Source organism: Diplotaxodon limnothrissa, linkage group LG23 (genome assembly GCF_057381915.1).
Source record: "Diplotaxodon limnothrissa isolate DT_005_m linkage group LG23, D_limnothrissa_male_GT1.1, whole genome shotgun sequence".
NCBI lineage: Eukaryota > Metazoa > Chordata > Actinopteri > Cichliformes > Cichlidae > Diplotaxodon > Diplotaxodon limnothrissa.
The window spans coordinates 10,959,618-10,966,980 of NC_140617.1; the positions used below are offsets into that span (position 1 = coordinate 10,959,618).

Here is a 7,363-nt window from a genome sequence, read left to right on the forward strand (position 1 = left end):
CTCTTTCAAGAGTTTTTGATATTAAAGGAAGGTTGGAGATTGGCCTATAATTAGCTAAGACTGCTGGGTCTAGAGATGGCTTTTTGAGTAAAGGTTTAACTACAGCCAGCTTGAAGGCCTGTGGTACATAGCCGATCATTAGAGATAGGTTGATCATATTTAAGATCGAAGAATTAATTAATGGCAGGACTTCTTTGAGCAGTTTTGTAGGAATGGGGTCTAAAAGACACGTTGATGGTTTGGAGGAAGTAATTATTGAAGTTAACTCAGAAAGATCAATTGGAGAAAAAGAGTCTAACTTAACATCAATGGTACTAAGAGTAGATAATATTACATCTGTGGGATGATTATTGGTAATTTTTTTCTCTAATGATAAAAATTTTATTTGTGAAGAAGTTCATGAAGTCATTACTAGTTAACGTTAAAGGGATGGTTGGCTCAAAAGAGCTCTGACTTTTTGTCAGCCTGGCTACAGTGCTGAAGAGAAACCTGGGGTTGTTCTTATTTTCTTCAATCAGTGATGAATAGTAAGATGTTCTGGCTTTGCGGAGGGCTTTCTTATAAAGCAGCAAACTATTTCTCCAGGCTAAATGATGATCCTCTAAATTTGTGACACGCCATTTCCTCTCCAGATTATGAGTCATCTGCTTTAGGGTACGTGTTTGAGAATTATACTACGGAGTCAGGTACTTCTGACTTGAGACCTTAGTTTTCACAGGAGCTACAGTATCCAGAGTCGTACGCAGTGAGGAGGTAAAATTATTAACAAGATAATCGACCTCTGTTGGGGTAGCGTTCAGATAGCTGCTCTGCTCTATGTTGGTACAGGGCATTGAAGATGATAACAGTGGGTGGATTATATTCTTAAACTTAGTTACAGCGCTTTCAGAAAGACATCTACTGTGATAAAGTCTACTCTCCACCGCTGTGTAATCAATTATTGTAAATGTAAATGTTATCAGGAAATGATCAGACAGGAGAGGGTTTTCAGGAAACACTGTTAAATGTTCAGTTTATATGCCATATTTTAAAACAAGATCTAGAGTGTGATTAAACTTTGATACCAGCATGGCTGGTTTTGTGGATACCTGAGCACACAGGCAATATTCACAGCCCTCCCTTTTTTTCTCCGTATCCTGCAGATCATGTTCCTGCAGCCTCCGACTAACTCCTCCAGTGACTTAGAGATGGAACAGCTAAGATACTGCACAAGAGGGGCTCAGAACACTGCTACACTCCTCCACATTAAAAGGAGTCAGTGGAGATGAAACCTGTTCTATTTCAGTTATGTAACTGTTGCTATGGTTAACAGAAGATCACGTACACACACTGATCTTCAGGAAATGTGCTTTAGAGATATCGCATGCATAAATGCATTCTGTGCCGTGTAGTTTGAGCCTGATTACGCTACAGAAAACTTTATTCAACCATCCCGCTTCTTTCTACTGTAGTTGCTGAACAGACCATAGTACTGTGCAGAAGTGTTGAGCCACTCCTCTTCTTTAAATATTTCAATTAGTGGGTCGCTCAAGACTTTTGCACAGTAGTGTATGTATCAGATATAGAAAGGCAGTACCTTCTAAAGTGTTTGCACGGAAAGATTCTTTACTGTGGAAATACTCGACACAGCCAAAATAACACAAGCTGAACCACACAAACCACATTTTTCAGATCGAATGATGCTGACAACCATGCTGTTTCAGTCTTGGCATGATGTATAGAGCACTTTGAGTACTCGCTATATAAGTGCTATATAAGAATCAGTCCATTTACCATTTATGGAAATTTTTTGAGCTAAATGTTAAAACAATGATGATTGTCGGTTGGTGGTTTTTGGTGTTACCAAATTTAAATTCCTGAGTAGAGGTGTGGAGATGAAACATTCCTAATGCTCAGGAATGTTTACATTCAGACTGCACAAAAAAGCTTCTTTATTTTTGCTTTTTTATTTTTGTAAGCCAGGTGAAAAAGAGCAACCAGCTGTTTTTGGACAGTTTTATAATTTTAGATATTGTGATCACAGATCACGTTTTACAATACATGCACAATGTAATTCAGCATTATTTGCGGCAGCACTGAGATTCAAAAGTGCATCTCAGACAATCAGCCTGTGTGTTTCAGGTTCAGCCTGATCAGCATGTAACAGTTTACTTGTTCATAGTTTGTTTGTGTCACTCTGTATCTCTGCAGATCTGCCAGGAGGAGGTACTTAAAGATCAGTTACACATTACTCAGAGCTACGCTATTTTTATCTAGTTTATCTTCCTGAACATTAAAGCAAAAAACAAAAGTAGTTAAAGTTACTTGTGTTTGTGTTTTTACCCGGTGAGAATAAATGGGCATGAATTTTATTTTTCAGACTTTTCAGAGGAGAAATTTTCTTAGGATTGCATGGAAATCAAATCTTTTTTTATACCCCCTAACACACACACACACACACACACACACACACACACACACACACACACACACACACACACACACACACACACACACACACACACACACACACATGCCGGCGTTACATATACTTAAAATGATTCAAATGCAGTAAGTATACATGCTTCATAGTCTATAACTTGTTTATTTTCTGTAGCCCAGAAAATTAAACATTTCAATTCACATAAGACATGTAAATTTTGTTTTATATACTGTATAGCCTGTATGATAAATAAATATGTTGCCAAATAAATATAAAAACCAGAAAGCTACACAAAACAGGACAGTTAATTTACAAACACAAGTCTAACTTAAGTTTCACACTTTTTTGTTAGAACAAATCAAATTGTTAGTTAAATTTACACAAAATGTCAGAAAGCTGCAGTGTCATGGACAAAAATTTCAACCTAATTTTTCATGATTTCTTGGTTAACCCTGTTAGGTCATTCCCAAAACTTTCCCCTCTTCCTAAACAACCAAATCCCACGTGTTGCCTTTTTTAAAAATGTTTTTTGACATGGCACATTTTTCCACCAATAGGAAAGAGGTAGCTTCTTTTCCCTTTCTTTACTGTTTTCGTCCTGTCCTTAGAAAATGTTTTATTTTCAACTGTTTCTTCCGCACTAAACGTGACGATAGTATTTAGGAAGAAAGCATCGCTTGTATATATTTTTAAAAACTAGGGGTGGCAAGAGATCATTTTTGGCTGGCCCACGCCAGACTTTTATAAATTAAAATGGATTATATAGTTTTGTAAACTGCCCTAGAGCTCCCTCTAGTGACTCCTTTGTAATATTGCTTTGATTACTTTGGAAAAAGAAAAATTGAGGAAGCAGAAAATCCAAGATGGCTGAACGTAATAAGTATTATTAGCTGATATGGAACTTCAAATGTTGTTGCTTTGTACGAGATTTTTCTGTAAGTACTAGTGATGATAAAATAATAATTGCTTTATTTAAGGTGAGTCATTTAGCCTGGCTGAACCTTCTCAAAAGGCTGGAGATGCACAGACATGTCAACTCTCATATCATCACTCGTGTTGTACTGTAAATACTTCAACCACAAATATATACCACATTTTTTAACTGGTAACCAAACAAACACGTCGTTGAACTGAGGGAGAAAACAGAGACCACAGAGAAGGACCCCCGCCATCCAAAACCTTCTTTATTAAAGAGAAAGTTCTCACCATAGGACTACCACTTTCTCCGACAAAACACTACTTGTTCCTCACTACAGCAGCAACTACACAAAAACATTATCACCAAACACTGCCCCCTAATGGTGAAGACCTTTATTAAATTTAGCTAAATCTGATTACAAGAAGAACCTTTACGGAACAAACACTGATGCTGTTGCAATGTATTATACATATTTACAAATACATATTTAAAAGCAGTGCACAATGATGTAGAGATTTATTGCTTTTTGTTTTATTTGAATTGAACCGATGTTTGAAGTATGTTTTCTCTTTCATAAATAAAATCATTTATATAATAAAATAATGAATAATTGTGGGTAAAAGCTCATCTAATGCTGGAACTGAACATTTGACCCCCTGACCCATTCCTGGCTTAGTTCCTACCCTTTGTGGTCAAACACAACTACACATCAATGTTGTTGTTGTTGTTGTTGTAAACAAAGTGTTTAGATTGACATGGAAAAAGAGTAACCAGCTGTTTTTAAGAGTCTTTTAGTTTTAGATATTAAGGATAACAATCAAGTCTAACAACATAGATCACAATCCAGTCCAATAATATTCTCTAAACTTTGCATTTCTTTTTGTTGAGAATGGGTTTGACCCATAAAAGGAGTTTTGATATGTCTCTATAGATGTTGGGCACATCCAGATACTCATAAATTCTGCGAGGAGGAAATATTATATTTGATTTTGTTTTACTGAGGTGCACCTCAGTAAAGTTAGCTATGTTGCCACCACTACAGATTGTTGGACAGCACACCAGCAAAGTTTAATACGGGGCACGACTCATTGGATAGATGAGGAGATCTGCTGCCCTTGCTTGCTAGAGGTTAAAAGGGTCCCACACCTTTCATGTCCTAGCTGGTGCTTTCTGTTTTTGTTTTTTTTTATCCAAGCCACTGCAAACCAGGTCATTCTACTATTACCCTCAAATCTTATGTCTTTTTGCCAATAATCACCTCTGTCCACAAACAACAGGTGGTGACTTGTGAGAGCGAGGACAAGCATTGTGTAATGCATTTAAGGTAAAAGCAAACAGAATCTCCACCGAGCACATGTTGGAGCCGACAGTAAGCCGACAAAATCCTCATATTACTTAAATACCAAAAAGTAGTCATTCCCTGAACCCAGCATGTTTTTGAGCTTTACTGTAGTACGCTTCTGTTCATCATTCATAGAGCAACAAACAAGGAATATAAAAAATGAAATGTTATGAAACATATTTTCTCATTTTCTGGTAGAAGAATGTGGCTCTACAGTCATTGACCTGTATCCATGGTAACACCTGGAGGCTTAAAATTATATTATGAATATAATTTACCAATTTAAAAAAAAAAGTAAAAATGATAAAGCTGTACCAGAAGAGCTGTTCAAGTCTGAATTTGATTACTTCATTTGATACTGAACTTCAGTTTAATTGGAAAAAACGGAATTAAAATTTTGAGAAGCAAAAAAACATACAAGGATGCAAATATGTCTTTCATCACAGGCAAACTGAAGCGTGGTCCACTACAAAGGCAGAAATAATATAAAAAATTCAGCCTTTTGGCTGTTACAGAAAGAAATGACAAATCAAGTGTGGGATACGTTTGTATTTTTATTTTTGGTTAAACAGATGAAAGAATCAGAAATTCTCACATTTCAATAGTGAAAAGAAAAACCTGAAGTAAACTTTAACTTTAAGTTTTTTACTCAAAAAATGTTTTCAGAACCTTGTATAAGCCGTGAGACCAGTTTTCCCGTGATTCACTCGCGTACGTCAGTTTGAAGAGGAAAAAGAACTCCACGGGACTCCGATGTGAAAAGATGTAACAAAAAATTTATTCCACGGTTTTGCATCTTACAGGAGTGGTCAGGTTTAACTTGTCCTCAACAAAATAACATACTACGGTAGGAAAACCGTGTGGCTCTGTTCTACCCTGCTGCCCCGTATATCTTATGCCGTGTTAACTCTTTTTCTCTCTCTCCCCCCTCCCGCACCGCATGCACTAATTTGCCTACATCCGTGATGCCCGGTTGGCTATAAACACGAGTCTTTAAGGCACATGTATAAATGGTACTATATAACCTAGTTCCACCATAAACATGCATCTATTTCCTAAAATTATTAATTACACAAACAAGCTTAACAACAGCGAAATATAAATACTAAACATATGAACTATCTTAACTTGGCTCCCACAAACCTCGTTCATCCATTTACGGTATTTTGAGATGTCCGTATAGACGTTGGGTTTATTGGGGTAATTGCAGTTGTTATAGTAGTTGAAAGAAACAACCCCAACAGCAAACCCATGACACACCAGAGGACCACCAGAATCTCCCTGTGAGGAGGAAGAATTTTAATTTATCAGTTTATGTTCATTATGTTTATGTTTTTAAGATTTGTGAACATGAAACCATTTTAAACTGAAAGGACAGAAAACATACCTGACAGAATCCTTTGGTTGTCTTATATCCACCTGCACAGATTACATTGGCAGGAAGACCAGGCCATTGTTCCTCACAGTTCTTTGATGTAATGACAGACACGTTCACCACCATCAGCTCATCAACAAGTTTACCTTCAGTTTTAGTTTTTCCCCATCCAGCCACCTGACACACTTGGTTTTCTTTTAGGTTTATTTCAGCAGGTGGAAGCGGAATTATTCGTACTCCGTGGCCCAGTTTAACTTTCTCAGACAGCTGGAGACACAACATGAAGTAAAAATGAATCTCGTTAAAGTGAAGTTAACGCCATAACCGCATTAATGCAGCAAATCTCTGTTAGCGAGTTAACGCGGATTGCCCCGTGTGTGAGGCTGCACAGCGTCAATGCGTCAGCACGGTTAGCTCATTAATGCGTTAGCGCAGTCCAGTCCCATACACGGGGCAATCCGTGTGAACTTACTAACGTATATATATAATTTGAATAATGAAACCACAAATACATCATGTGATGAAACTGTTGTGAACATGAGCATGTACTTACTTTAATCAGCATGATGTCATTACCCAGTCCAACGTGTTGATAATTTTCATGGATGATTTTGTTTTCAATCTTTATTTTTTGATGATTGGCGTTCTTGAGATTGTGGTTCCCGAGAACAACGTGTGTGAGGCTCCTGAAAGAGTAATCAAAGAGAGGTAATCAATACAATGTGTTTTAATGACATGAGTCAGAGAAGCAGAAGCAGAAGATGTTTGATTACTCACGAGTCATCACAGTGTGCAGCCGAGACTACAAAGTCTTCAGTGATGAGAAATCCTCCACAAACATGGTGACCGTTGTAGTCCTGCACAGAGGCCATGTACTGCATCGAGTTCTCTGGGGCTTTTTTACCATCTATGATGTGACTTCCATGTGCTGAAAAAGTAAAATAAAGGAAACCAAAATGAAGTTAACGTTCCATTAAACGATCAGAGGACAATAACAAAGATTTGCAGATCTTACCGAGTCGTCCGACACATGCCAGAACATGGAGGAGCAGGATTTTTTGCAGACTGAGCATGATGCCAGCAAAAAGGTGAAGTTGTGTTGGCACGAGTGTGAAGTGAAGGTTTTATACAGCAGTTGCTCTGTCAAGTCTGATGATCACATTTTGACTTCTAACCACATCCTGTTTTTTTGGGCACTTGTATTATCTTTACATTATCTTGTTCATCAGTATTACACTACCCCATCATCCTGAAACACATGGGCTGCCTGCCTAAACCTTCAAAAAGCTGGGTTGTTGAAACATT

At 37.5% G+C, this 7,363-nt stretch overlaps 1 pseudogene; it reads right to left on the bottom strand.

Annotated features, from left to right (window-relative positions):
• Positions 1-4,202: 4,202 nt before the first annotated feature.
• Positions 4,203-7,131, bottom strand: LOC146607595 (granzyme B(G,H)-like; annotated as a pseudogene).
• Between the last annotated feature and the right edge of the window lie 232 nt (positions 7,132-7,363).